General features: G+C 40.1%; 34 non-coding genes across 34 annotated transcripts; all 34 read right to left on the minus strand.

The window, feature by feature from the left end:
* Window positions 1–32: 32 nt before the first annotated feature.
* Window positions 33–105, minus strand: TRNAR-CCU (transfer RNA arginine (anticodon CCU)). The gene has a single exon. It is a non-coding gene; the product is annotated as a tRNA-Arg (tRNA).
* A 126-nt stretch (window positions 106–231) lies between these two features.
* Window positions 232–324, minus strand: TRNAI-UAU (transfer RNA isoleucine (anticodon UAU)). Its single transcript is given in 2 exon segments — window positions 232–267; window positions 287–324. It is a non-coding gene; the product is annotated as a tRNA-Ile (tRNA).
* Window positions 325–1,410: 1,086 nt separating this feature from the next.
* On the minus strand, window positions 1,411–1,503 carry TRNAI-UAU (transfer RNA isoleucine (anticodon UAU)). The gene is given in 2 exon segments: window positions 1,411–1,446; window positions 1,466–1,503. It is a non-coding gene; the product is annotated as a tRNA-Ile (tRNA).
* A 1,076-nt stretch (window positions 1,504–2,579) lies between these two features.
* Window positions 2,580–2,652, minus strand: TRNAR-CCU (transfer RNA arginine (anticodon CCU)). The gene has a single exon. It is a non-coding gene; the product is annotated as a tRNA-Arg (tRNA).
* A 126-nt stretch (window positions 2,653–2,778) lies between these two features.
* On the minus strand, window positions 2,779–2,871 carry TRNAI-UAU (transfer RNA isoleucine (anticodon UAU)). Its single transcript is given in 2 exon segments — window positions 2,779–2,814; window positions 2,834–2,871. It is a non-coding gene; the product is annotated as a tRNA-Ile (tRNA).
* An 887-nt stretch (window positions 2,872–3,758) lies between these two features.
* Window positions 3,759–3,831, minus strand: TRNAR-CCU (transfer RNA arginine (anticodon CCU)). The gene has a single exon. It is a non-coding gene; the product is annotated as a tRNA-Arg (tRNA).
* A 1,305-nt stretch (window positions 3,832–5,136) lies between these two features.
* TRNAI-UAU (transfer RNA isoleucine (anticodon UAU)) lies at window positions 5,137–5,229 on the minus strand. Its single transcript is given in 2 exon segments — window positions 5,137–5,172; window positions 5,192–5,229. It is a non-coding gene; the product is annotated as a tRNA-Ile (tRNA).
* An 887-nt stretch (window positions 5,230–6,116) lies between these two features.
* On the minus strand, window positions 6,117–6,189 carry TRNAR-CCU (transfer RNA arginine (anticodon CCU)). The gene has a single exon. It is a non-coding gene; the product is annotated as a tRNA-Arg (tRNA).
* A 126-nt stretch (window positions 6,190–6,315) lies between these two features.
* Window positions 6,316–6,408, minus strand: TRNAI-UAU (transfer RNA isoleucine (anticodon UAU)). Its single transcript is given in 2 exon segments — window positions 6,316–6,351; window positions 6,371–6,408. It is a non-coding gene; the product is annotated as a tRNA-Ile (tRNA).
* Window positions 6,409–7,295: 887 nt separating this feature from the next.
* On the minus strand, window positions 7,296–7,368 carry TRNAR-CCU (transfer RNA arginine (anticodon CCU)). The gene has a single exon. It is a non-coding gene; the product is annotated as a tRNA-Arg (tRNA).
* A 126-nt stretch (window positions 7,369–7,494) lies between these two features.
* On the minus strand, window positions 7,495–7,587 carry TRNAI-UAU (transfer RNA isoleucine (anticodon UAU)). Its single transcript is given in 2 exon segments — window positions 7,495–7,530; window positions 7,550–7,587. It is a non-coding gene; the product is annotated as a tRNA-Ile (tRNA).
* Window positions 7,588–8,475: 888 nt separating this feature from the next.
* TRNAR-CCU (transfer RNA arginine (anticodon CCU)) lies at window positions 8,476–8,548 on the minus strand. The gene has a single exon. It is a non-coding gene; the product is annotated as a tRNA-Arg (tRNA).
* Window positions 8,549–9,654: 1,106 nt separating this feature from the next.
* Window positions 9,655–9,727, minus strand: TRNAR-CCU (transfer RNA arginine (anticodon CCU)). Its single transcript has one exon. It is a non-coding gene; the product is annotated as a tRNA-Arg (tRNA).
* Window positions 9,728–9,853: 126 nt separating this feature from the next.
* TRNAI-UAU (transfer RNA isoleucine (anticodon UAU)) lies at window positions 9,854–9,946 on the minus strand. Its single transcript is given in 2 exon segments — window positions 9,854–9,889; window positions 9,909–9,946. It is a non-coding gene; the product is annotated as a tRNA-Ile (tRNA).
* Window positions 9,947–10,833: 887 nt separating this feature from the next.
* Window positions 10,834–10,906, minus strand: TRNAR-CCU (transfer RNA arginine (anticodon CCU)). Its single transcript has one exon. It is a non-coding gene; the product is annotated as a tRNA-Arg (tRNA).
* Window positions 10,907–12,212: 1,306 nt separating this feature from the next.
* Window positions 12,213–12,305, minus strand: TRNAI-UAU (transfer RNA isoleucine (anticodon UAU)). Its single transcript is given in 2 exon segments — window positions 12,213–12,248; window positions 12,268–12,305. It is a non-coding gene; the product is annotated as a tRNA-Ile (tRNA).
* Window positions 12,306–13,192: 887 nt separating this feature from the next.
* Window positions 13,193–13,265, minus strand: TRNAR-CCU (transfer RNA arginine (anticodon CCU)). Its single transcript has one exon. It is a non-coding gene; the product is annotated as a tRNA-Arg (tRNA).
* Window positions 13,266–13,391: 126 nt separating this feature from the next.
* On the minus strand, window positions 13,392–13,484 carry TRNAI-UAU (transfer RNA isoleucine (anticodon UAU)). The gene is given in 2 exon segments: window positions 13,392–13,427; window positions 13,447–13,484. It is a non-coding gene; the product is annotated as a tRNA-Ile (tRNA).
* An 887-nt stretch (window positions 13,485–14,371) lies between these two features.
* On the minus strand, window positions 14,372–14,444 carry TRNAR-CCU (transfer RNA arginine (anticodon CCU)). The gene has a single exon. It is a non-coding gene; the product is annotated as a tRNA-Arg (tRNA).
* Window positions 14,445–14,570: 126 nt separating this feature from the next.
* On the minus strand, window positions 14,571–14,663 carry TRNAI-UAU (transfer RNA isoleucine (anticodon UAU)). Its single transcript is given in 2 exon segments — window positions 14,571–14,606; window positions 14,626–14,663. It is a non-coding gene; the product is annotated as a tRNA-Ile (tRNA).
* Window positions 14,664–15,551: 888 nt separating this feature from the next.
* On the minus strand, window positions 15,552–15,624 carry TRNAR-CCU (transfer RNA arginine (anticodon CCU)). The gene has a single exon. It is a non-coding gene; the product is annotated as a tRNA-Arg (tRNA).
* Window positions 15,625–16,929: 1,305 nt separating this feature from the next.
* Window positions 16,930–17,022, minus strand: TRNAI-UAU (transfer RNA isoleucine (anticodon UAU)). The gene is given in 2 exon segments: window positions 16,930–16,965; window positions 16,985–17,022. It is a non-coding gene; the product is annotated as a tRNA-Ile (tRNA).
* A 1,086-nt stretch (window positions 17,023–18,108) lies between these two features.
* On the minus strand, window positions 18,109–18,201 carry TRNAI-UAU (transfer RNA isoleucine (anticodon UAU)). Its single transcript is given in 2 exon segments — window positions 18,109–18,144; window positions 18,164–18,201. It is a non-coding gene; the product is annotated as a tRNA-Ile (tRNA).
* Window positions 18,202–19,088: 887 nt separating this feature from the next.
* Window positions 19,089–19,161, minus strand: TRNAR-CCU (transfer RNA arginine (anticodon CCU)). Its single transcript has one exon. It is a non-coding gene; the product is annotated as a tRNA-Arg (tRNA).
* A 1,105-nt stretch (window positions 19,162–20,266) lies between these two features.
* On the minus strand, window positions 20,267–20,339 carry TRNAR-CCU (transfer RNA arginine (anticodon CCU)). Its single transcript has one exon. It is a non-coding gene; the product is annotated as a tRNA-Arg (tRNA).
* A 1,096-nt stretch (window positions 20,340–21,435) lies between these two features.
* Window positions 21,436–21,508, minus strand: TRNAR-CCU (transfer RNA arginine (anticodon CCU)). Its single transcript has one exon. It is a non-coding gene; the product is annotated as a tRNA-Arg (tRNA).
* A 126-nt stretch (window positions 21,509–21,634) lies between these two features.
* On the minus strand, window positions 21,635–21,727 carry TRNAI-UAU (transfer RNA isoleucine (anticodon UAU)). The gene is given in 2 exon segments: window positions 21,635–21,670; window positions 21,690–21,727. It is a non-coding gene; the product is annotated as a tRNA-Ile (tRNA).
* An 887-nt stretch (window positions 21,728–22,614) lies between these two features.
* TRNAR-CCU (transfer RNA arginine (anticodon CCU)) lies at window positions 22,615–22,687 on the minus strand. The gene has a single exon. It is a non-coding gene; the product is annotated as a tRNA-Arg (tRNA).
* A 127-nt stretch (window positions 22,688–22,814) lies between these two features.
* Window positions 22,815–22,907, minus strand: TRNAI-UAU (transfer RNA isoleucine (anticodon UAU)). Its single transcript is given in 2 exon segments — window positions 22,815–22,850; window positions 22,870–22,907. It is a non-coding gene; the product is annotated as a tRNA-Ile (tRNA).
* An 887-nt stretch (window positions 22,908–23,794) lies between these two features.
* Window positions 23,795–23,867, minus strand: TRNAR-CCU (transfer RNA arginine (anticodon CCU)). The gene has a single exon. It is a non-coding gene; the product is annotated as a tRNA-Arg (tRNA).
* A 126-nt stretch (window positions 23,868–23,993) lies between these two features.
* On the minus strand, window positions 23,994–24,086 carry TRNAI-UAU (transfer RNA isoleucine (anticodon UAU)). Its single transcript is given in 2 exon segments — window positions 23,994–24,029; window positions 24,049–24,086. It is a non-coding gene; the product is annotated as a tRNA-Ile (tRNA).
* A 1,086-nt stretch (window positions 24,087–25,172) lies between these two features.
* TRNAI-UAU (transfer RNA isoleucine (anticodon UAU)) lies at window positions 25,173–25,265 on the minus strand. Its single transcript is given in 2 exon segments — window positions 25,173–25,208; window positions 25,228–25,265. It is a non-coding gene; the product is annotated as a tRNA-Ile (tRNA).
* Window positions 25,266–26,152: 887 nt separating this feature from the next.
* Window positions 26,153–26,225, minus strand: TRNAR-CCU (transfer RNA arginine (anticodon CCU)). The gene has a single exon. It is a non-coding gene; the product is annotated as a tRNA-Arg (tRNA).
* A 126-nt stretch (window positions 26,226–26,351) lies between these two features.
* On the minus strand, window positions 26,352–26,444 carry TRNAI-UAU (transfer RNA isoleucine (anticodon UAU)). The gene is given in 2 exon segments: window positions 26,352–26,387; window positions 26,407–26,444. It is a non-coding gene; the product is annotated as a tRNA-Ile (tRNA).
* Between the last annotated feature and the right edge of the window lie 728 nt (window positions 26,445–27,172).

Consider the following 27,172-nt stretch of genomic DNA (forward strand, 5'->3'; position numbering starts at 1 on the left):
ATGAGATGCTGATGGAAAGGGAAATTCACAAGCACCCCAGATGGGACTCGAACCCACAATCCCTGGCTTAGGAGGCCAGTGCCTTATCCATTAGGCCACTGGGGCTGGTTAGCAAAGGTAAAAAATCAAAAAAAAATTTTTTCCTCATAAGAGTGAAGCAATCGCCACCAAATCATGAACCGATTCAACTACTTCAGTAGTCAAAAATACTAAAGAAAGACAAGAAAAGAATGCTCCAGGTGAGGGTCGAACTCACAACCTCGGCATTGCTCAACAGTTACTGCTTTATAAGTACCGCGCGCTGACCGATTGCGCCACTGGAGCCATGCGGGTACGGATGGAAAGGATAAATTCTCCAAAAAAAAGAGACATTTGAAAGGGGATTGTTCTTCAGGAAATTAACTATTGCTTACAACAGGTTTGGGCGGGGGGTTATAATAATGTTTGACAATATGTATTCTACCATATCGCAATCTTTCTTAAAAATGAGAAATTTGTGCGCTGGGTCTTTTTAGACTCAAACATCCTGGGATTTTTTCAGGAAATGCGCTCGTACATTTGCTGCAATGAACACACGTTGACGCTATAGTTTGCATTGAAGCATCTAATGAGGGTTTGCCAAAATTCTTCTGAATTCAGGGGCAAAAGGGTCATCTGTGACATCACCTTTTGTGATTCCTAGATCCTGTATTAACAGCTGCGTACAGAGGTGTTGTCAGTATTTGTAACCCTACCTCTGACATTAAGGTGAAACTGCTCGAGAACGACAGGATGTACGAGTCCAAAATAGCTCCAGTGGCCAGGGTGAAAATTGAAAGATTACTCATTTTGTTTTTTAATAAAGAACATGATATGGAAAACCATTGTCAAAAATGTTCCAAAAATGGTTCACTTTTTTCACTTATTCTTTTATATTTTGAGATTTGCAAACATTGTGTGGTTGAAAGCATATCCATATCTTAGAAAATATACTCTGTGGTATTCGGGGCATTAGTGAAGATGAAAACAATTAAGATGCTAGGCTTTTCCGCCACACAAAGTCGATACTGTTGCGTGTTAACACTTCTCTCAGTACATAGAAAGGATGGCTCTAAATGGCAGAGGTTTGCAAGAACTAAGTCACGAGAAAACAAGACAATCGTCCAGTAGAACAGTTTTCACCTGCACCATCAACATTCCATGAGATACTGTTGGAAAGGGAAATCCACAAGCACCGCAGATGGGACTCGAACCCAAAATCCCTGGCGTAGGAGGCCAGTGCATTATCCATTAGGCCACTGGGGCTGGTTAGCAAAGGTAAAAAATCAAAAAAAATTTTTTTCCTCATAAGAGTGAAGCAATCGCCACCAAATCATGAACCGATTCAACTACTTCAGTAGTCAAAAATACTAAAGAAAGACAAGAAAAGAATGCTCCAGGTGAGGGTCTAACTCACAACCTCGGCATTGCTCAACAGTTACTGCTTTATAAGTACCGCGCGCTGACCGATTGCGCCACTGGAGCCATGCGGGTACGGATGGAAAGGATAAATTCTCCAAAAAAAAGAGACATTTGAAAGGGGATTGTTCTTCAGGAAATTAACTATTGCTTACAACAGGTTTGGGCGGGGGGTTATAATAATGTTTGACAATATGTATTCTACCATATCGCAATCTTTCTTAAAAATGAGAAATTTGTGCGCTGGGTCTTTTTAGACTCAAACATCCTGGGATTTTTTCAGGAAATGCGCTCGTACATTTGCTGCAATGAACACACGTTAACGCTATAGTTTGCATTGAAGCATCCAATGAGGGTTTGCCAAAATTCTTCTGAATTCAGGGGCAAAAGGGTCATCTGTGACATCACCTTTTGTGATTCCTAGATCCTGTATTAACAGCTGCATACAGAGGTGTTGTCAGTCTTTGTAACCCTACCTCTGACATTAAGGTGAAACTGCTCGAGAACGACAGGATGTACGAGTCCAAAATAGCTCCAGTGGCCAGGGTGAAAATTGAAAGATTACTCATTTTGTTTTTTAATAAAGAACATGATATGGAAAACCATTGTCAAAAATGTTCCAAAAATGGTTCACTTTTTTCACTTATTCTTTTATATTTTGAGATTTGCAAACATTGTGTGGTTGAAAGCATATCCATATCTTAGAAAATATACTCTGTGGTATTCGGGGCATTAGTGAAGATGAAAACAATTAAGATGCTAGGCTTTTCCGCCACACAAAGTCGATACTGTTGCGTGTTAACACTTCTCTCAGTACATAGAAAGGATCGCTCTAAATGGCAGAGGTTTGCAAGAACTAAGTCACGAGAAAACAAGACAATCGTCCAGTAGAACAGTTTTCACCTGCACATCAACATTCCATGAGATGCTGTTGGAAAGGGAAATCCACAAGCACCAAACGCCACACAAAGTCGATACTGTTGCGTGTTAACACTTCTCTCATTACATAGAAAGGATCGCTCTAAATGGCAGAGGTTTGCAAGAACTAAGTCACGAGAAAACAAGACAATTGTCCAGTAGAACAGTTTTCACCTGCACCATCAACATTCCATGAGATGCTGTTGGAAAGGGAAATCCACAAGCACCCCAGATGGGACTCGAACCCACAATCCCTGGCTTAGGAGGCCAGTGCCTTATCCATTAGGCCACTGGGGCTGGATAGCAAAGTTAGAAAATCAAAAAAAATTTTTTTCCTCATAAGAGTGAAGCAATCGCCACCAAATCATGAACCGATTCAACAAATTCAGTAGTCAAAAATACTAAAGAAAGACAAGAAAAGAATGCTCCAGGTGAGGGTCTAACTCACAACCTCGGCATTGCTCAACAGTTACTGCTTTATAAGTACCACGCGCTGACCGATTGCGCCACTGGAGCCATGCGGGTATGGATGGAAAGGATAAATTCTCCAAAAAAAAGAGACATTTGAAAGGGGATTGTTCTTCACGAAATTAATTATTGCTTACAACAGGTTTGGGCGGGGGGTTATAATAATGTTTGACAATATGTATTCTACCATATCGCAATCTTTCTTAAAAATGAGAAATTTGTGCGCTGGGTCTTTTTAGACTCAAACATCCTGGGATTTTTTCAGGAAATGCGCTCGTACATTTGCTGCAATGAACACACGTTGACGCTATAGTTTGCATTGAAGCATCTAATGAGGGTTTGCCAAAATTCTTCTGAATTCAGGGGCAAAAGGGTCATCTGTGACATCACCTTTTGTGATTCCTAGATCCTGTATTAACAGCTGCGTACAGAGGTGTTGTCAGTCTTTGTAACCCTATCTCTGACATTAAGGTGAAACTGCTCGAGAACGACAGGATGTACGAGTCCAAAATAGCTCCAGTGGCCAGGGTGAAAATTGAAAGATTACTCATTTTGTTTTTTAATAAAGAACATGATATGGAAAACCATTGTCAAAAATGTTCCAAAAATGGTTCACTTTTTTCACTTATTCTTTTATATTTTGAGATTTGCAAACATTGTGTGGTTGAAAACATATCCATATCTTAGAAAATATACTCTGTGGTATTCGGGGCATTAGTGAAGATGAAAACAATTAAGATGCTAGGCTTTTCCGCCACTCAAAGTCGATACTGTTGCGTGTTAACACTTCTCTCAGTACATAGAAAGGATCGCTGTAAATGGCAGAGGTTTGCAAGAACTAAGTCACGAGAAAACAAGACAATCGTCCAGTAGAACAGTTTTCACCTGCACCATCAACATTCCATGAGATGCTGTTGGAAAGGGAAATCCACAAGCACCCCAGATGGGACTCGAACCCACAATCCCTGGCTTAGGAGGCCAGTGCCTTATCCATTAGGCCACTGGGGCTGGATAGCAACGGTAAAAAATCAAAAAAAAATTTTTTCCTCATAAGAGTGAAGCAATCGCCACCAAATCATGAACCGATTCAACTACTTCAGTAGTCAAAAATACTAAAGAAAGACAAGAAAAGAATGCTCCAGGTGAGGGTCGAATTCACAACCTCGACATTGCTCAACAGTTACTGCTTTATAAGTACGGCGCGCTGACCGATTGCGCCACTGGAGCCATGCGGGTACGGATGGAAAGGATAAATTCTCCAAAAAAAAGAGACATTTGAAAGGGGATTGTTCTTCAGGAAATTAACTATTGCTTACAACAGGTTTGGGCGGGGGGTTATAATAATGTTTGACAATATGTATTCTACCATATCGCAATCTTTCTTAAAAATGAGAAATTTGTGCGCTGGGTCTTTTTAGACTCAAACATCCTGGGATTTTTTCAGGAAATGCGCTCGTACATTTGCTGCAATGAACACACGTTGGCGCTATAGTTTGCATTGAAGCATCTAATGAGGGTTTGCCAAAATTCTTCTGAATTCAGGGGCAAAAGGGTCATCTGTGACATCACCTTTTGTGATTCCTAGATCCTGTATTAACAGCTGCGTACAGATTTGTTGTCAGTCTTTGTAACCCTACCTCTGACATTAAGGTGAAACTGCTCGAGAACGACAGGATGTACGAGTCCAAAATAGCTCCAGTGGCCAGGGTTAAAATTGAAAGATTACTCATTTTGTTTTTTAATAAAGAACATGATATGGAAAACCATTGTCAAAAATGTTCCAAAAATGGTTCACTTTTTTCACTTATTCTTTTATATTTTGAGATTTGCAAACATTGTGTGGTTGAAAGCATATCCATATCTTAGAAAATATACTCTGTGGTATTCGGGGCATTAGTGAAGATGAAAACAATTAAGATGCTAGGCTTTTCCGCCACACAAAGTCGATACAGTTGCGTTTTAACATTTCTCTCAGTACATAGAAAGGATCGCTCTAAATGACACAGGTTTGCAAGAACTAAGTCACGAGAAAACAAGACAATCGTCCAGTAGAACAGTTTTCACATGCACCATCAACATTCCATGAGATGCAGTTGGAAAAGGAAATCCACAAGCACCCCAGATGGGACTCGAACCCACAATTCCTAGCTTAGGAGGTCAGTGCCTTATCCATTAGGCCACTTGGGCTGGATAGCAAAGGTAAAAAATCAAAAAAAATTTTTTTCCTCATAAGAGTGAAGCAATCGCCACCAAATCATGAACCGATTCAAGTACTTCAGTAGTCAAAAATACTAAACAAAGACAAGAAAAGAATGCTCCAGGTGAGGGTCGAATTCACAACCTCGGCATTGCTCAACAGTTACTGCTTTATAAGTACCGCGCGCTGGCCGATTGCGCCACTGGAGCCATGCGGGTACGGATGGAAAGGATAAATTCCCCAAAAAAAAGAGACATTTGAAAGGGGATTGTTATTCAGGAAATTAACTATTGCTTACAACAGGTTTGGGCGGGGGGTTATAATAATGTTTGACAATATGTATTCTACCATATCGCAATCTTTCTTAAAAATGAGAAATTTGTGCGCTGGGTCTTTTTAGACTCAAACATCCTGGGATTTTTTCAGGAAATGCGCTCGTACATTTGCTGCAATGAACACACGTTGACGCTATAGTTTGCATTGAAGCATCTAATGAGGGTTTGCCAAAATTCTTCTGAATTCAGGGGCAAAAGGGTCATCTGTGACATCACCTTTTGTGATTCCTAGATCCTGTATTAACAGCTGCGTACAGAGGTGTTGTCAGTCTTTGTAACCCTACCTCTGACATTAAGGTGAAACTGCTCGAGAACGACAGTATGTACGAGTCCAAAATAGCTCCAGTGGCCAGGGTGAAGATTGAAAGATTACTCATTTTGTTTTTTAATAAAGAACATGATATGGAAAACCATTGTCAAAAATGTTCCAAAAATGGTTCACTTTTTTCACTTATTCTTTTATATTTTGAGATTTGCAAACATTGTGTGGTTGAAAGCATATCCATATCTTAGAAAATATACTCTGTGGTATTCGGGGCATTAGTGAAGATGAAAACAATTAAGATGCTAGGCTTTTCCGCCACACAAAGTCGATACTGTTGCGTGTTAACACTTCTCTCAGTACATAGAAAGGATCGCTCTAAATGGCAGAGGTTTGCAAGAACTAAGTCACGAGAAAACAAGACAATCGTCCAGTAGAACAGTTTTCACCTGCACCATCAACATTCCATGAGATGCTGTTGGAAAGGGAAATCCACAAGCACCCCAGATGGGACTCAAACCCACAATCCCTGGCTTAGGAGGCCAGTGCCTTATCCATTAGGCCACTGGGGCTAGTTAGCAAAGTTAAGAAATCAAAAAAAATTTTTTTCCTCATAAGAGTGAAGCAATCGCCACCAAATCATGAACCGATTCAACTACTTCAGTAGTCAAAAATACTAAAGAAAGACAAGAAAAGAATGCTCCAGGTGAGGGTCGAACTCACAACCTCGGCATTGCTCAACAGTTACTGCTTTATAAGTACCGCGCACAGACCGATTGCGCCACTGGAGCCGTGCGGGTACGGATGGAAAGGATAAATTCTCCAAAAAAAAGAGACATTTGAAAGGGGATTGTTCTTCAGGAAATTAACTATTGCTTACAACAGGTTTGGGCGGGGGGTTATAATAATGTTTGACAATATGTATTCTACCATATCGCAATCTTTCTTAAAAATGAGAAATTTGTGCTCTGGGTCTTTTTAGACTCAAACATCCTGGGATTTTTTCAGGAAATGCGCTCGTACATTTGCTGCAATGAACACACGTTGACGCTATAGTTTTGATTGAAGCATCTAATGAGGGTTTGCCAAAATTCTTCTGAATTCAGGGGCAAAAGGGTCATCTGTGACATCACCTTTTGTGATTCCTAGATCCTGTATTAACAGCTGCGTACAGAGGTGTTGTCAGTCTTTGTAACCCTACCTCTGACATTAAGGTGAAACTGCTCGAGAACGACAGGATGTACGAGTCCAAAATAGCTCCAGTGGCCAGGGTGAAGATTGAAAGATTACTCATTTTGTTTTTTAATAAAGAACATGATATGGAAAACCATTGTCAAAAATGTTCCAAAAATGGTTCACTTTTTTCACTTATTCTTTTATATTTTGAGATTTGCAAACATTGTGTGGTTGAAAGCATATCCATATCTTAGAAAATATACTCTGTGGTATTCGGGGCATTAGTGAAGATGAAAACAATTAAGATGCTAGGCTTTTCCGCCACACAAAGTCGATACTGTTGCGTGTTAACACTTCTCTCAGTACATAGAAAGGATCGCTCTAAATGGCAGAGGTTTGCAAGAACTAAGTCACGAGAAAACAAGACAATCGTCCAGTAGAACAGCTTTCACCTGCACCATCAACATTCCATGAGATGCTGTTGGAAAGGGAAATCCACAAGCACCCCAGATGGGACTCGAACCCACAATCCCTGGCTTAGGAGGCCGGTGCCTTATCCATTAGGCCACTGGGGCTGGTTAGCAAAGTTAAGAAATCAAAAAAAATTTTTTTCCTCATAAGAGTGAAGCAATCGCCACCAAATCATGAACTGATTCAACTACTTCAGTAGTCAAAAATACTAAAGAAAGACAAGAAAAGAATGCTACAGGTGAGGGTCGAACTCACAACCTCGGCATTGCTCAACAGTTACTGCTTTATAAGTACCGCGCGCTGACCGATTGCGCCACTGGAGCCATGCGGGTACGGATGGAAAGGATAAATTCTCCAAAAAAAAGAGACATTTGAAAGGGGATTGTTCTTCAGGAAATTAACTATTGCTTACAACAGGTTTGGGCGGGGGGGTTATAATAATGTTTGACAATATGTATTCTACCATATCGCAATCTTTCTTAAAAATGAGAAATTTGTGCGCTGGGTCTTTTTAGACTCAAACATCCTGGGATTTTTTCAGGAAATGCGCTCGTACATTTGCTGCAATGAACACACGTTGACGCTATAGTTTGGATTGAAGCATCTAATGAGGGTTTGCCAAAATTCTTCTGAATTCAGGGGCAAAAGGGTCATCTGTGACATCACCTTTTGTGATTCCTAGATCCTGTATTAACAGCTGCGTACAGAGGTGTTGTCAGTCTTTGTAACCCTACCTCTGACATTAAGGTGAAACTGCTCGATAACGACAGGATGTACGAGTCCAAAATAGCTCCAGTGGCCAGGGTGAAAATTGAAAGATTACTCATTTTGTTTTTTAATAAAGAACATGATATGGAAAACCATTGTCAAAAATGTTCCAAAAATGGTTCACTTTTTTCTCTTATTCTTTTATATTTTGAGATTTGCAAACATTGTGTGGTTGAAAGCATATCCATATCTTAGAAAATATACTCTGTGGTATTCGGGGCATTAGTGAAGATGAAAACAATTAAGATGCTAGGCTTTTCCGCCACACAAAGTCGATACTGTTGCGTGTTAACACTTCTCTCAGTACATAGAAAGGATCGCTCTAAATGGCAGAGGTTTGCAAGAACTAAGTCACGAGAAAACAAGACAATCGTCCAGTAGAAGAGTTTTCACCTGCACCATCAACATTCCATGAGATGCTGTTGGAAAGGGAAATCCACAAGCACCCCAGATGGGACTTGAACCCACAATCCCTGGCTTAGGAGGCCAGTGCCTTATCCATTAGGCCACTGGGGCTGGATAGCAACGGTAAAAAATCAAAAAAAATTTTTTTCCTCATAAGAGTGAAGCAATCGCCACCAAATCATGAACCGATTCAACTACTTCAGTAGTCAAAAATACTAAAGAAAGACAAGAAAAGAATGCTCCAGGTGAGGGTCGAATTCACAACCTCGACATTGCTCAACAGTTACTGCTTTATAAGTACGGCGCGCTGACCGATTGCGCCACTGGAGCCGTGCGGGTACGGATGGAAAGGATAAATTCTCCAAAAAAAAGAGACATTTGAAAGGGGATTGTTCTTCAGGAAATTAACTATTGCTTACAACAGGTTTGGGCGGGGGGTTATAATAATGTTTGACAATATGTATTCTACCATATCGCAATCTTTCTTAAAAATGAGAAATTTGTGCGCTTGGTCTTTTTAGACTCAAACATCCTGGGATTTTTTCAGGAAATGCGCTCGTACATTTGCTGCAATGAACACACGTTGACGCTATAGTTTGCATTGAAGCATCTAATGAAGGTTTGCCAAAATTCTTCTGAATTCAGGGGCAAAAGGGTCATCTGTGACATCACCTTTTGTGATTCCTAGATCCTGTATTAACAGCTGCGTACAGAGGTGTTGTCAGTCTTTGTAACCCTACCTCTGACATTAAGGTGAAACTGATCGAGAACGACAGGATGTACGAGTCCAAAATAGCTCCAGTGGCCAGGGTGAAAATTGAAAGATTACTCATTTTGTTTTTTAATAAAGAACATGATATGGAAAACCATTGTCAAAAATGTTCCAAAAATGGTTCACTTTTTTCACTTATTCTTTTATATTTTGAGATTTGCAAACATTGTATGGTTGAAAGCATATCCATATCTTAGAAAATATACTCTGTGGTATTCGGGGCATTAGTTAAGATGAAAACAATTAAGATGCTAGGCTTTTCTGCCACACAAAGTCGATACTGTTGCGTGTTAACACTTCACTCAGTACATAGAAAGGATCGCTCTAAATGGCAGAGGTTTGCAAGAACTAAGTCACGAGAAAACAAGACAATCGTCCAGTAGAACAGTTTTCACCTGCACCATCAACATTCCATGAGATGCTGTTGGAAAGGGAAATCCACAAGCACCCCAGATGGGACTCGAACCCACAATCGCTGGCTTAGGAGGCCAGTGCCTTATCCATTAGGCCACTGGGGCTGGATAGCAACGGTAAAAAATCAAAAAAAATTTTTTTCCTCATAAGAGTGAAGCAATCGCCACCAAATCATGAACCCATTCAACTACTTCAGTAGTCAAAAATACTAAAGAAAGACAAGAAAAGAATGCTCGAGGTGAGGGTCGAACTCACAACCTCGGCATTGCTCAACAGTTACTCCTTTATAAGTACCGCGCGCTGACCGATTGCGCCACTGGAGCCATGCGGGTACGGATAGAAAGGATAAATTCTCCAAAAAAAAGAGACATTTGAAAGGGGATTGTTCTTCAGGAAATTAACTATTGCTTACAACAGGTTTGGGCGGGGGGTTATAATAATGTTTGACAATATGTTTTCTATAATATCGCAATCTTTCTTAAAAATGAGAAATTTGTGCGCTTGGTCTTTTTAGACTCAAACATCCTGGGATTTTTTCAGGAAATGCGCTCGTACATTTGCTGCAATGAACACACGTTGACGCTATAGTTTGCATTGAAGCATCTAATGAAGGTTTGCCAAAATTCTTCTGAATTCAGGGGCAAAAGGGTCATCTGTGACATCACCTTTTGTGATTCCTAGATCCTGTATTAACAGCTGCGTACAGAGGTGTTGTCAGTCTTTGTAACCCTACCTCTGACATTAAGGTGAAACTGATCGAGAACGACAGGATGTACGAGTCCAAAATAGCTGCAGTGTCCAGGGTGAAAATTGAAAGATTACTCATTTTGTTTTTTAATAAAGAACATGATATGGAAAACCATTGTCAAAAATGTTCCAAAAATGGTTCACTTTTTTCACTTATTCTTTTATATTTTGAGATTTGCAAACATTGTGTGGTTGAAAACATATCCATATCTTAGAAAATATACTCTGTGGTATTCGGGGCATTAGTGAAGATGAAAACAATTAAGATGCTAGGCTTTTCCGCCACTCAAAGTCGATACTGTTGCGTGTTAACACTTCTCTCAGTACATAGAAAGGATCGCTGTAAATGGCAGAGGTTTGCAAGAACTAAGTCACGAGAAAACAAGACAATCGTCCAGTAGAACAGTTTTCACCTGCACCATCAACATTCCATGAGATGCTGTTGGAAAGGGAAATCCACAAGCACCCCAGATGGGACTCGAACCCACAATCCCTGGCTTAGGAGGCCAGTGCCTTATCCATTAGGCCACTGGGGCTGGATAGCAACGGTAAAAAATCAAAAAAAAATTTTTTTCCTCATAAGAGTGAAGCAATCGCCACCAAATCATGAACCGATTCAACTACTTCAGTAGTCAAAAATACTAAAGAAAGACAAGAAAAGAATGCTCCAGGTGAGGGTCGAATTCACAACCTCGACATTGCTCAACAGTTACTGCTTTATAAGTACGGCGCGCTGACCGATTGCGCCACTGGAGCCATGCGGGTACGGATGGAAAGGATAAATTCTCCAAAAAAAAGAGACATTTGAAAGGGGATTGTTCTTCAGGAAATTAACTATTGCTTACAACAGGTTTGGGCGGGGGGTTATAATAATGTTTGACAATATGTATTCTACCATATCGCAATCTTTCTTAAAAATGAGAAATTTGTGCGCTGAGTCTTTTTAGACTCAAACATCCTGGGATTTTTTCAGGAAATGCGCTCGTACATTTGCTGCAATGAACACACGTTGGCGCTATAGTTTGCATTGAAGCATCTAATGAGGGTTTGCCAAAATTCTTCTGAATTCAGGGGCAAAAGGGTCATCTGTGACATCACCTTTTGTGATTCCTAGATCCTGTATTAACAGCTGCGTACAGATTTGTTGTCAGTCTTTGTAACCCTACCTCTGACATTAAGGTGAAACTGCTCGAGAACGACAGGATGTACGAGTCCAAAATAGCTCCAGTGGCCAGGGTTAAAATTGAAAGATTACTCATTTTGTTTTTTAATAAAGAACATGATATGGAAAACCATTGTCAAAAATGTTCCAAAAATGGTTCACTTTTTTCACTTATTCTTTTATATTTTGAGATTTGCAAACATTGTGTGGTTGAAAGCATATCCATATCTTAGAAAATATACTCTGTGGTATTCGGGGCATTAGTGAAGATGAAAACAATTAAGATGCTAGGCTTTTCCGCCACACAAAGTCGATACAGTTGCGTTTTAACATTTCTCTCAGTACATAGAAAGGATCGCTCTAAATGACACAGGTTTGCAAGAACTAAGTCACGAGAAAACAAGACAATCGTCCAGTAGAACAGTTTTCACATGCACCATCAACATTCCATGAGATGCAGTTGGAAAAGGAAATCCACAAGCACCCCAGATGGGACTCGAACCCACAATTCCTAGCTTAGGAGGTCAGTGCCTTATCCATTAGGCCACTTGGGCTGGATAGCAAAGGTAAAAAATCAAAAAAAATTTTTTTCCTCATAAGAGTGAAGCAATCGCCACCAAATCATGAACCGATTCAAGTACTTCAGTAGTCAAAAATACTAAACAAAGACAAGAAAAGAATGCTCCAGGTGAGGGTCGAATTCACAACCTCGGCATTGCTCAACAGTTACTGCTTTATAAGTACCGCGCGCTGGCCGATTGCGCCACTGGAGCCATGCGGGTACGGATGGAAAGGATAAATTCTCCAAAAAAAAGAGACATTTGAAAGGGGATTGTTCTTCAGGAAATTAACTATTGCTTACAACAGGTTTGGGCGGGGGGTTATAATAATGTTTGACAATATGTATTCTACCATATCGCAATCTTTCTTAAAAATGAGAAATTTGTGCGCTGGGTCTTTTTAGACTCAAACATCCTGGGATTTTTTCAGGAAATGCGCTCGTACATTTGCTGCAATGAACACACGTTGACGCTATAGTTTGCATTGAAGCATCTAATGAGGGTTTGCCAAAATTCTTCTGAATTCAGGGGCAAAAGGGTCATCTGTGACATCACCTTTTGTGATTCCTAGATCCTGTATTAACAGCTGCGTACAGAGGTGTTGTCAGTCTTTGTAACCCTACCTCTGACATTAAGGTGAAACTGCTCGAGAACGACAGTATGTACGAGTCCAAAATAGCTCCAGTGGCCAGGGTGAAGATTGAAAGATTACTCATTTTGTTTTTTAATAAAGAACATGATATGGAAAACCATTGTCAAAAATGTTCCAAAAATGGTTCACTTTTTTCACTTATTCTTTTATATTTTGAGATTTGCAAACATTGTGTGGTTGAAAGCATATCCATATCTTAGAAAATATACTCTGTGGTATTCGGGGCATTAGTGAAGATGAAAACAATTAAGATGCTAGGCTTTTCCGCCACACAAAGTCGATACTGTTGCGTGTTAACACTTCTCTCAGTACATAGAAAGGATCGCTCTAAATGGCAGAGGTTTGCAAGAACTAAGTCACGAGAAAACAAGACAATCGTCTAGTAGAACAGTTTTCACCTGCACCATCAACATTCCATGAGATGCTGTTGGAAAGGGAAATCCACAAGCACCCCAGATGGGACTCAAACCCACAATCCCTGGCTTAGGAGGCCAGTGCCTTATCCATTAGGCCACTGGGGCTAGTTAGCAAAGTTAAGAAATCAAAAAAAATTTTTTTCCTCATAAGAGTGAAGCAATCGCCACCAAATCATGAACCGATTCAACTACTTCAGTAGTCAAAAATACTAAAGAAAGACAAGAAAAGAATGCTCCAGGTGAGGGTCGAACTCACAACCTCGGCATTGCTCAACAGTTACTGCTTTATAAGTACCGCGCACAGACCGATTGCGCCACTGGAGCCGTGCGGGTACGGATGGAAAGGATAAATTCTCCAAAAAAAAGAGACATTTGAAAGGGGATTGTTCTTCAGGAAATTAACTATTGCTTACAACAGGTTTGGGCGGGGGGTTATAATAATGTTTGACAATATGTATTCTACCATATCGCAATCTTTCTTAAAAATGAGAAATTTGTGCTCTGGGTCTTTTTAGACTCAAACATCCTGGGATTTTTTCAGGAAATGCGCTCGTACATTTGCTGCAATGAACACACGTTGACGCTATAGTTTTGATTGAAGCATCTAATGAGGGTTTGCCAAAATTCTTCTGAATTCAGGGGCAAAAGGGTCATCTGTGACATCACCTTTTGTGATTCCTAGATCCTGTATTAACAGCTGCGTACAGAGGTGTTGTCAGTCTTTGTAACCCTACCTCTGACATTAAGGTGAAACTGCTCGAGAACGACAGGATGTACGAGTCCAAAATAGCTCCAGTGGCCAGGGTGAAGATTGAAAGATTACTCATTTTGTTTTTTAATAAAGAACATGATATGGAAAACCATTGTCAAAAATGTTCCAAAAATGGTTCACTTTTTTCACTTATTCTTTTATATTTTGAGATTTGCAAACATTGTGTGGTTGAAAGCATATCCATATCTTAGAAAATATACTCTGTGGTATTCGGGGCATTAGTGAAGATGAAAACAATTAAGATGCTAGGCTTTTCCGCCACACAAAGTCGATACTGTTGCGTATTAACACTTCTCTCAGTACATAGAAAGGATCGCTCTAAATGGCAGAGGTTTGCAAGAACTAAGTCACGAGAAAACAAGACAATCGTCCAGTAGAACAGTTTTCACCTGCACCATCAACATTCCATGAGATGCTGTTGGAAAGGGAAATCCACAAGCACCCCAGATGGGACTCGAACCCACAATCCCTGGCTTAGGAGGCCGGTGCCTTATCCATTAGGCCACTGGGGCTGGTTAGCAAAGTTAAGAAATCAAAAAAAATTTTTTTCCTCATAAGAGTGAAGCAATCGCCACCAAATCATGAACTGATTCAACTACTTCAGTAGTCAAAAATACTAAAGAAAGACAAGAAAAGAAGGCTACAGGTGAGGGTCGAACTCACAACCTCGGCATTGCTCAACAGTTACTGCTTTATAAGTACCGCGCGCTGACCGATTGCGCCACTGGAGCCATGCGGGTACGGATAGAAAGGATAAATTCTCCAAAAAAAAGAGACATTTGAAAGGTGATTGTTCTTCAGGAAATTAACTATTGCTTACAACAGGTTTGGGCGGGGGGGTTATAATAATGTTTGACAATATGTATTCTACCATATCGCAATCTTTCTTAAAAATGAGAAATTTGTGCGCTGGGTCTTTTTAGACTCAAACATCCTGGGATTTTTTCAGGAAATGCGCTCGAACATTTGCTGCAATGAACACACGTTGACGCTATAGTTTGGATTGAAGCATCTAATGAGGGTTTGCCAAAATTCTTCTGAATTCAGGGGCAAAAGGGTCATCTGTGACATCACCTTTTGTGATTCCTAGATCCTGTATTAACAGCTGCGTACAGAGGTGTTGTCAGTCTTTGTAACCCTACCTCTGACATTAAGGTGAAACTGCTCGATAACGACAGGATGTACGAGTCCAAAATAGCTCCAGTGGCCAGGGTGAAAATTGAAAGATTACTCATTTTGTTTTTTAATAAAGAACATGATATGGAAAACCATTGTCAAAAATGTTCCAAAAATGGTTCACTTTTTTCTCTTATTCTTTTATATTTTGAGATTTGCAAACATTGTGTGGTTGAAAGCATATCCATATCTTAGAAAATATACTCTGTGGTATTCGGGGCATTAGTGAAGATGAAAACAATTAAGATGCTAGGCTTTTCCGCCACACAAAGTCGATACTGTTGCGTGTTAACACTTCTCTCAGTACATAGAAAGGATCGCTCTAAATGGCAGAGGTTTGCAAGAACTAAGTCACGAGAAAACAAGACAATCGTCCTGTAGAACAGTTTTCACCTGCACCATCAACATTCCATGAGATGCTGTTGGAAAGGGAAATCCACAAGCACCCCAGATGGGACTTGAACCCACAATCCCTGGCTTAGGAGGCCAGTGCCTTATCCATTAGGCCACTGGGGCTGGATAGCAACGGTAAAAAATCAAAAAAATTTTTTTTCCTCATAAGAGTGAAGCAATCGCCACCAAATCATGAACCGATTCAACTACTTCAGTAGTCAAAAATACTAAAGAAAGACAAGAAAAGAATGCTCCAGGTGAGGGTCGAATTCACAACCTCGACATTGCTCAACAGTTACTGCTTTATAAGTACGGCGCGCTGACCGATTGCGCCACTGGAGCCATGCGGGTACGGATGGAAAGGATAAATTCTCCAAAAAAAAGAGACATTTGAAAGGGGATTGTTCTTCAGGAAATTAACTATTGCTTACAACAGGTTTGGGCGGGGGGTTATAATAATGTTTGACAATATGTATTCTACCATATCGCAATCTTTCTTAAAAATGAGAAATTTGTGCGCTGGGTCTTTTTAGACTCAAACATCCTGGGATTTTTTCAGGAAATGCGCTCGTACATTTGCTGCAATGAACACACGTTGACGCTATAGTTTGCATTGAAGCATCTAATGAGGGTTTGCCAAAATTCTTCTGAATTCAGGGGCAAAAGGGTCATCTGTGACATCACCTTTTGTGATTCCTAGATCCTGTATTAACAGCTGCGTACAGAGGTGTTGTCAGTCTTTGTAACCCTACCTCTGACATTAAGGTGAAACTGCTCGAGAACGACAGGATGTACGAGTCCAAAATAGCTCCAGTGGCCAGGGTGAAAATTGAAAGATTAATCATTTTGTTTTTTAACAAAGAACATGATATGGAAAACCATTGTCAAAAATGTTCCAAAAATGGTTCACTTTTTTCACTTATTCTTTTATATTTTGAGATTTGCAAACATTGTGTGGTTGAAAGCATATCCATATCTTAGAAAATATACTCTGTGGTATTCGGGGCATTAGTGAAGATGAAAACAATTAAGATGCTAGGCTTTTCCGCCACACAAAGTCGATACAGTTGCGTTTTAACATTTCTCTCAGTACATAGAAAGGATCGCTCTAAATGACAGAGGTTTGCAAGAACTAAGTCACGAGAAAACAAGACAATCGTCAAGTCGAACAGTTTTCACCTGCACCATCAACATTCCATGAGATGCTGTTGGAAAGGGATATCCACAAGCACCCCAGATGGGACTCGAACACACAATTCCTAGCTTAGGAGGCCAGTGCCTTATCCATTAGGCCACTTGGGCTGGATAGCAAAGGTAAAAAATAAAAAAAAAATTTTTTCCTCATAAGAGTGAAGCAATCGCCACCAAATCATGAACCGATTCAAGTACTTCAGTAGTCAAAAATACTAAACAAAGACAAGAAAAGAATGCTCCAGGTGAGGGTCGAACTCACAACCTCGGCATTGCTCAACAGTTACTGCTTTATAAGTACCGTGCGCTGACTGATTGCGCCACTGGAGCCATGCGGGTACGGATGGAAAGGATAAATTCTCCAAAAAAAAGAGACATTTGAAAGGGGATTGTTCTTCAGGAAATTAACTATTGCTTACAACAGGTTTGGGCGGGGGGTTATAATAATGTTTGACAATATGTATTCTACCATATCGCAATCTTTCTTAAAAATGAGAAATTTGTGCGCTGGGTCTTTTTAGACTCAAACATCCTGGGATTTTTTCAGGAAATGCGCTCGTACATTTGCTGCAATGAACACACGTTGACGCTATAGTTTGCATTGAAGCATCTAATGAGGGTTTGCCAAAATTCTTCTGAACTCAGGGGCAAAAGGGTCATCTGTGACATCACCTTTTGTGATTCCTAGATCCTGTATTAACAGCTGCGTACAGAGGTGTTGTCAGTCTTTGTAACCCTACCTCTGACATTAAGGTGAAACTGCTCGAGAACGACAGGATGTACGAGTCCAAAATAGCTCCAGTGGCCAGGGTGAAAATTGAAAGATTACTCATTTTGTTTTTTAATAAAGAACATGATATGGAAAACCATTGTCAAAAATGTTCCAAAAATGGTTCACTTTTTTCACTTATTCTTTTATATTTTGAGATTTGCAAACATTGTGTGGTTGAAAGCATATCCATATCTTAGAAAATATACTCTGTGGTATTCGGGGCATTAGTGAAGATGAAAACAATTAAGATGCTTGGCTTTTCCGCCACACAAAGTCGATACAGCTGCGTTTTAACATTTCTCTCAGTACATAGAAAGGATAGCTCTAAATGACAGAGGTTTGCAAGAACTAAGTCACGAGAAAACAAGACAATCGTCCAGTAGAACAGTTTTCACCTGCACCATCAACATTCCATGAGATGCTGTTGGAAAGGGAAATCCACAAGCACCCCAGATGGGACTCGAACCCACAATTCCTAGCTTAGGAGGCCAGTGCCTTATCCATTAGGCCATTTGGGTTGGATAGCAAAGGTAAAAAATCAAAAAAAATTTTTTTCCTCATAAGAGTGAAGCAATCGCCACCAAATCATGAACCGATTCAAGTACTTCAGTAGTCAAAAATACTAAACAATGACAAGAAAAGAATGCTCCAGGTGAGGGTCGAACTCACAACCTCGGCATTGCTCAATAGTTACTGCTTTATAAGTACCACGCGCTGACTGATTGCGCCACTGGAGCCATGCGGGTACGGATGGAAAGGATAAATTCTCCAAAAAAAAGAGACATTTGAAAGGGGATTGTTCTTCAGGAAATTAACTATTGCTTACAACAGGTTTGGGCGGGGGGTTATAATAATGTTTGACAATATGTATTCTACCATATCACAATCTTTCTAAAAAATGAGAAATTTGTGCGCTGGGTCTTTTTAGACTAAAACATCCTGGGATTTTTTCAGGAAATGCGCTCGTACATTTGCTGCAATGAACACACGTTGACGCTATAGTTTGCATTGAAGCATCTAATGAGGGTTTGCCAAAATTCTTCTGAATTCAGGGGCAAAAGGGTCATCTGTGACATCACCTTTTGTGATTCCTAGATCCTGTATTAACAGCTGCGTACAGAGGTGTTGTCAGTCTTTGTAACCCTACCTCTGAGATTAAGGTGAAACTGCTCGAGAACGACAAGATGTACGAGTCCAAAATAGCTCCAGTGGCCAGGGTGAAAATTGAAAGATTACTCATTTTGTTTTTTAATAAAGAACATGATATGGAAAACCATTGTCAAAAATGTTCCAAAAATGGTTCACTTTTTTCACTTATTCTTTTATATTTTGAGATTTGCAAACATTGTGTGGTTGAAAGCATATCCATATCTTAGAAAATATACTCTGTGGTATTCAGGGCATTAGTGAAGATGAAAACAATTAAGATGCTAGGCTTTTCCGCCACACAAAGTCGATACTGTTGCGTGTTAACACTTCTCTCAGTACATAGAAAGGATCGCTCTAAATGGCAGAGGTTTGCAAGAACTAAGTCACGAGAAAACAAGACAATCGTCCAGTAGAACAGTTTTCACCTGCACCATCAACATTCCATGAGATGCTGTTGGAAAGGGAAATCCACAAGCACCCCAAATGGGACACGAACCCACAATCTCTGGCTTAGGAGGCCAGTGCCTTATCCATTAGGCCACTGGGGCTGGATAGCAACGGAAAAAATCAAAAAAATTTTTTTTCCTCATAAGAGTGAAGCAATCGCCACCAAATCATGAACCGATTCAACTAATTCAGTAGTCAAAAATACTAAAGAAAGACAAGAAAAGAATGATCCAGGTGAGGGTCGAACTCACAATCTCGGCATTGCTCAACAGTTACTGCTTTATAAGTACGGCACGCTGACCGATTGCGCCACTGGAGCCAGGCAGGTACGCATAGAAAGGATAAATTCTCCAAAAAATAGAGACATTTGAAAGGGGATTGTTCTTCAGGAAATTAACTATTGCTTACAACAGGTTTGGGCGGGGGGTTATAATAATGTTTGACAATATGTATTCTACCATATCGCAATCTTTCTAAAAAATGAGAAATTTGTGCGCTGGGTCTTTTTAGACTCAAACATCCTGGGATTTTTTCAGGAAATGCGCTCGTACATTTGCTGCAATGAACACACGTTGACGCTATAGTTTGCATTGAAGCATCTAATGAGGGTTTGCCAAAATTCTTCTGAATTCAGGGGCAAAAGGGTTATCTGTGACATCACCTTTTGTGATTCCTAGATCCTGTATTAACAGCTACGTACAGAGGTGTTGTCAGTCTTTGTAACCCTACCTCTGACATTAAGGTGAAACTGCTCGAGAACGACAGGATGTACGAGTCCAAAATAGCTCCAGTGGCCAGGGTGAAAATTGAAAGATTACTCATTTTGTTTTTTAATAAAGAACATGATATGGAAAACCATTGTCAAAAATGTTCCAAAAATGGTTCACTTTTTTCACTTATTCTTTTATATTTTGAGATTTGCAAACATTGTGTGGTTGAAAGCATATCCATATCTTAGAAAATATACTCTGTGGTATTCGGGGCATTAGTGAAGATGAAAACAATTAAGATGCTAGGCTTTTCCGCCACACAAAGTCGATACTGTTGCGTGTTAACACTTCTCTCAGTACATAGAAAGGATCGCTCTAAATGGCAGAGGTTTGCAAGAACTAAGTCACGAGAAAACAAGACAATCGTCCAGTAGAACAGTTTTCACCTGCACCATCAACATTCCATGAGATGCTGTTGGAAAGGGAAATCCACAAGCACCTCAGATGGGACTCGAACCCACACTCCCTGGCTTAGGAGGCCAGTGCCTTATCCATTAGGCCACTGGGGCTGGATAGCAAAGGTAAAAAATCAAAAAAAATTTTTTTCCTCATAAGAGTGAAGCAATCGCCACCAAATCATGAACCGATTCAACTAATTCAGTAGTCAAAAATACTAAAGAAAGACAAGAAAATAATACTCCAGGTGAGGGTCGAACTCACAACCTCAACAGTTACTGCTTTATAAGTACCGCGCGCTGACCGATTGCGCCACTGGAGCCATGGGGGTATGGATGGAAAGGATAAATTCTCCAAAAAAAAGAGACATTTGAAAGGGGATTGTTCTTCAGGAAATTAATTATTGCTTACAACAGGTTTGGGCGGGGGGTTGTAATAATGTTTGACAATATGTATTCTACCATATCGCAATCTTTCTTAAAAATGAGAAATTTGTGCGCTGGGTCTTTTTAGACTCAAACATCCTGGGATTTTTTCAGGAAATGCGCTCGTACATTTGCTGCAATGAACACACGTTGACGCTATAGTTTGCATTGAAGCATCTAATGAGGGTTTGCCAAAATTCTTCTGAATTCAGGGGCAAAAGGGTCATCTGTGACATCACCTTTTGTGATTCCTAGATCCTGTATTAACAGCTGCGTACAGAGGAGTTGTCAGTCTTTGTAACCCTACCTCTGACATTAAGGTGAAACTGCTCGAGAACGACAGGATGTACGAATCCAAAATAGCTCCAGTGGCCAGGGTGAAAATTGAAAGATTACTCATTTTGTTTTTTAATAAAGAACATGATATGGAAAACCATTGTCAAAAATGTTCCAAAAATGGTTCACTTTTTTCACTTATTCTTTTATATTTTGAGATTTGCAAACATTGTATGGTTGAAAGCATATCCATATCTTAGAAAACATACTCTGTGGTATTCGGGGCATTAGTGAAGATGAAAACAATTAAGATGCTAGGCTTTTCTGCCACACAAAGTCGATACTGTTGCGTGTTAACACTTCTCTCAGTACATAGAAAGGATCGCTCTAAATGGCAGAGGTTTGCAAGAACTAAGTCACGAGAAAACAAGACAATCGTCCAGTAGAACAGTTTTCACCTGCACCATCAAGATTCCATGAGATGCTGTTGGAAAGGGAAATCCACAAGCACCCCAGATGGGACTCGAACCCACAATCGCTGGCTTAGGAGGCCAGTGCCTTATCCATTAGGCCACTGGGGCTGGATAGCAACAGTAAAAAATCAAAAAAAATTTTTTTCCTCATAAGAGTGAAGCAATCGCCACCAAATCATGAACCGATTCAACTACTTCAGTAGTCAAAAATACTAAAGAAAGACAAGAAAAGAATGCTCGAGGTGAGGGTCGAACTCACAACCTCGGCATTGCTCAACAGTTACTGCTTTATAAGTACCGCGCGCTGACCGATTGCGCCACTGGAGCCATGCGGGTACGGATAGAAAGGATAAATTCTCCAAAAAAAAGAGACATTTGAAAGGGGATTGTTCTTCAGGAAATTAACTATTGCTTACAACAGGTTTGGGCGGGGGGTTATAATAATGTTTGACAATATGTTTTCTATAATATCGCAATCTTTCTTAAAAATGAGAAATTTGTGCGCTTGGTCTTTTTAGACTCAAACATCCTGGGATTTTTTCAGGAAATGCGCTCGTACATTTGCTGCAATGAACACACGTTGACGCTATAGTTTGTATTGAAGCATCTAATGAAGGTTTGCCAAAATTCTTCTGAATTCAGGGGCAAAAGGGTCATCTGTGACATCACCTTTTGTGATTCCTAGATCCTGTATTAACAGCTGCGTACAGAGGTGTTGTCAGTCTTTGTAACCCTACCTCTGACATTAAGGTGAAACTGATCGAGAACGACAGGATGTACGAGTCCAAAATAGCTGCAGTGTCCAGGGTGAAAATTGAAAGATTTCTCATTTTGTTTTTTAATAAAGAACATGATATGGAAAACCATTGTCAAAAATGTTCCAAAAATGGTTCACTTTTTTCACTTATTCTTTTATATTTTGAGATTTGCAAACATTGTGTGGTTGAAAACATATCCATATCTTAGAAAATATACTCTGTGGTATTCGGGGCATTAGTGAAGATGAAAACAATTAAGATGCTAGGCTTTTCCGCCACACAAAGTCGATACTGTTGCGTGTTAACACTTCTCTCAGTACATAGAAAGGATCGCTGTAAATGGCAGAGGTTTGCAAGAACTAAGTCACGAGAAAACAAGACAATCGTCCAGTAGAACAGTTTTCACCTGCACCATCAACATTCCATGAGATGCTGTTGGAAAGGGAAATCCACAAGCACCCCAGATGGGACTCGAACCCACAATCCCTGGCTTAGGAGGCCAGTGCCTTATCCATTAGGCCACTGGGGCTGGATAGCAACGGTAAAAAATCAAAAAACATTTTTTTTCCTCATAAGAGTGAAGCAATCGCCACCAAATCATGAACCGATTCAACTACTTCAGTAGTCAAAAATACTAAAGAAAGACAAGAAAAGAATGCTCCAGGTGAGGGTCTAACTCACAACCTCGGCATTGCTCAACAGTTACTGCTTTATAAGTACCGCGCGCTGACCGATTGCGCCACTGGAGCCATGCGGGTACGGATGGAAAGGATAAATTCTCCAAAAAAAAGAGACATTTGAAAGGGGATTGTTCTTCAGGAAATTAACTATTGCTTACAACAGGTTTGGGCGGGGGGTTATAATAATGTTTGACAATATGTATTCTACCATATCGCAATCTTTCTTAAAAATGAGAAATTTGTGCGCTGGGTCTTTTTAGACTCAAACATCCTGGGATTTTTTCAGGAAATGCGCTCGTACATTTGCTGCAATGAACACATGTTGACGCTATAGTTTGCATTGAAGCATCTAATGAGGGTTTGCCAAAATTCTTCTGAATTCAAGGGCAAAAGGGTCATCTGTGACATCACCTTTTGTGATTCCTAGATCCTGTATTAACAGCTGCGTACAGAGGTGTTGTCAGTCTTTGTAACCCTACCTCTGACATTAAGGTGAAACTGCTCGAGAACGACAGGATGTACGAGTCCAAAATAGCTCCAGTGGCCAGGGTTAAAATTGAAAGATTACTCATTTTGTCTTTTAATAAAGAACATGATATGGAAAACCATTGTCAAAAATGTTCCAAAAATGGTTCACTTTTTTCACTTATTCTTTTATATTTTGAGTTTTGCAAACATTGTGTGGTTGAAAGCATATCCATATCTTAGAAAATATACTCTGTGGTATTCGGGGCATTAGTGAAGATGAAAACAATTAAGATGCTAGGCTTTTCCGCCACACAAAGTCGATACTGTTGCGTGTTAACACTTCTCTCAGTACATAGAAAGGATCGCTCTAAATGGCAGAGGTTTGCAAGAACTAAGTCACGAGAAAAAAAGACAATCGTCCAGTAGAACAGTTTTCACCTGCACCATCAACATTCCATGAGATGCTGTTGGAAAGGGAAAACCACAAGCACACCAGATGGGACTCGAACCCACAATCCCTGGCTTAGGAGGCCAGTGCCTTATCCATTAGGCCACTGGGGCTGGTTAGCAAAGGTGAAAAATCAAAAAAAATTTTTTTCCTCATAAGAGTGAAGCAATCGCCACCAAATCATGAACCGATTCAACTACTTCAGTAGTCAAAAATACTAAAGAAAGACAAGAAAAGAATGCTCCAGGTGAGGGTCGAACTCACAACCTCAGCATTGCTCAACAGTTACTGCTTTATAAGTACCGCGCGCTGACCGATTGCGCCACTGGAGCCATGCGGGTACTGATGGAAAGGATAAATTCTCCAAAAAAAAGAGACATTTGAAAGGGGATTGTTCTTCAGGAAATTAACTATTGCTTACAACAGGTTTGGGCGGGGGGTTATAATAATGTTTGACAATATGTATTCTACCATATCGCAATCTTTCTTAAAAATGAGAAATTGGTGCGCTGGGTCCTTTTCGACTCAAACATCTTGGGATTTTTTCAGGAAATGCGCTCGTACATTTGCTGCAATGAACACACGTTGACGCTATAGTTTGCATTGAAGCATCTAATGAGGGTTTGCCAAAATTCTTCTGAATTCAGGGGCAAAAGGGTCATCTGTGACATCACCTTTTGTGATTCCTAGATCCTGTATTAACAGCTGCGTACAGAGGTGTTGTCAGTCTTTGTAACCCTACCTCTGACATTAAGGTGAAACTGCTCGAGAACGACAGGATGTACGAGTCCAAAATAGCTCCAGTGGCCAGGGTGAAAATTGAAAGATTTCTCATTTTGTTTTTTAATAAAGAACATGATATGGAAAACCATTGTCAAAAATGTTCCAAAAATGGTTCACTTTTTTCACTTATTCTTTTATATTTTGAGATTTGCAAACATTGTGTGGTTGAAAGCATATCCATATCTTAGAAAATATACTCTGTGGTATTCGGGGCATTAGTGAAGATGAAAACAATTAAGATGCTAGGCTTTTCCGCCACACAAAGTCGATACAGTTGCGTTTTAACATTTCTCTCAGTACATAGAAAGGATCGCTCTAAATGACACAGGTTTGCAAGAACTAAGTCACGAGAAAACAAGACAATCGTCCAGTAGAACAGTTTTCACATGCACCATCAACATTCCATGAGATGCAGTTGGAAAAGGAAATCCACAAGCACCCCAGATGGGACTCGAACCCACAATTCCTAGCTTAGGAGGTCAGTGCCTTATCCATTAGGCCACTTGGGCTGGATAGCAAAGGTAAAAAATCAAAAAAAATTTTTTTCCTCATAAGAGTGAAGCAATCGCCACCAAATCATGAACCGATTCAAGTACTTCAGTAGTCAAAAATACTAAACAAAGACAAGAAAAGAATGCTCCAGGTGAGGGTCGAATTCACAACCTCGGCATTGCTCAACAGTTACTGCTTTATAAGTACCGCGCGCTGGCCGATTGCGCCACTGGAGCCATGCGGGTACGGATGGAAAGGATAAATTCTCCAAAAAAAAGAGACATTTGAAAGGGGATTGTTCTTCAGGAAATTAACTATTGCTTACAACAGGTTTGGGCGGGGGGTTATAATAATGTTTGACAATATGTATTCTACCATATCGCAATCTTTCTTAAAAATGAGAAATTTGTGCGCTGGGTCTTTTTAGACTCAAACATCCTGGGATTTTTTCAGGAAATGCGCTCGTACATTTGCTGCAATGAACACACGTTGACGCTATAGTTTGCATTGAAGCATCTAATGAGGGTTTGCCAAAATTCTTCTGAATTCAGGGGCAAAAGGGTCATCTGTGACATCACCTTTTGTGATTCCTAGATCCTGTATTAACAGCTGCGTACAGAGGTGTTGTCAGTCTTTGTAACCCTACCTCTGACATTAAGGTGAAACTGCTCGAGAACGACAGTATGTACGAGTCCAAAATAGCTCCAGTGGCCAGGGTGAAGATTGAAAGATTACTCATTTTGTTTTTTAATAAAGAACATGATATGGAAAACCATTGTCAAAAATGTTCCAAAAATGGTTCACTTTTTTCACTTATTCTTTTATATTTTGAGATTTGCAAACATTGTGTGGTTGAAAGCATATCCATATCTTAGAAAATATACTCTGTGGTATTCGGGGCATTAGTGAAGATGAAAACAATTAAGATGCTAGGCTTTTCCGCCACACAAAGTCGATACTGTTGCGTGTTAACACTTCTCTCAGTACATAGAAAGGATCGCTCTAAATGGCAGAGGTTTGCAAGAACTAAGTCACGAGAAAACAAGACAATCGTCTAGTAGAACAGTTTTCACCTGCACCATCAACATTCCATGAGATGCTGTTGGAAAGGGAAATCCACAAGCACCCCAGATGGGACTCAAACCCACAATCCCTGGCTTAGGAGGCCAGTGCCTTATCCATTAGGCCACTGGGGCTAGTTAGCAAAGTTAAGAAATCAAAAAAAATTTTTTTCCTCATAAGAGTGAAGCAATCGCCACCAAATCATGAACCGATTCAACTACTTCAGTAGTCAAAAATACTAAAGAAAGACAAGAAAAGAATGCTCCAGGTGAGGGTCGAACTCACAACCTCGGCATTGCTCAACAGTTACTGCTTTATAAGTACCGCGCACAGACCGATTGCGCCACTGGAGCCGTGCGGGTACGGATGGAAAGGATAAATTCTCCAAAAAAAAGAGACATTTGAAAGGGGATTGTTCTTCAGGAAATTAACTATTGCTTACAACAGGTTTGGGCGGGGGGTTATAATAATGTTTGACAATATGTATTCTACCATATCGCAATCTTTCTTAAAAATGAGAAATTTGTGCTCTGGGTCTTTTTAGACTCAAACATCCTGGGATTTTTTCAGGAAATGCGCTCGTACATTTGCTGCAATGAACACACGTTGACGCTATAGTTTTGATTGAAGCATCTAATGAGGGTTTGCCAAAATTCTTCTGAATTCAGGGGCAAAAGGGTCATCTGTGACATCACCTTTTGTGATTCCTAGATCCTGTATTAACAGCTGCGTACAGAGGTGTTGTCAGTCTTTGTAACCCTACCTCTGACATTAAGGTGAAACTGCTCGAGAACGACAGGATGTACGAGTCCAAAATAGCTCCAGTGGCCAGGGTGAAGATTGAAAGATTACTCATTTTGTTTTTTAATAAAGAACATGATATGGAAAACCATTGTCAAAAATGTTCCAAAAATGGTTCACTTTTTTCACTTATTCTTTTATATTTTGAGATTTGCAAACATTGTGTGGTTGAAAGCATATCCATATCTTAGAAAATATACTCTGTGGTATTCGGGGCATTAGTGAAGATGAAAACAATTAAGATGCTAGGCTTTTCCGCCACACAAAGTCGATACTGTTG

The sequence above is a fragment of the Dendrobates tinctorius genome, unplaced genomic scaffold, assembly GCF_039654945.1.
Source record: "Dendrobates tinctorius isolate UK_male_01 unplaced genomic scaffold, ASM3965494v1 ptg000272l, whole genome shotgun sequence".
NCBI classification, from domain to species: Eukaryota; Metazoa; Chordata; class Amphibia; order Anura; family Dendrobatidae; genus Dendrobates; species Dendrobates tinctorius.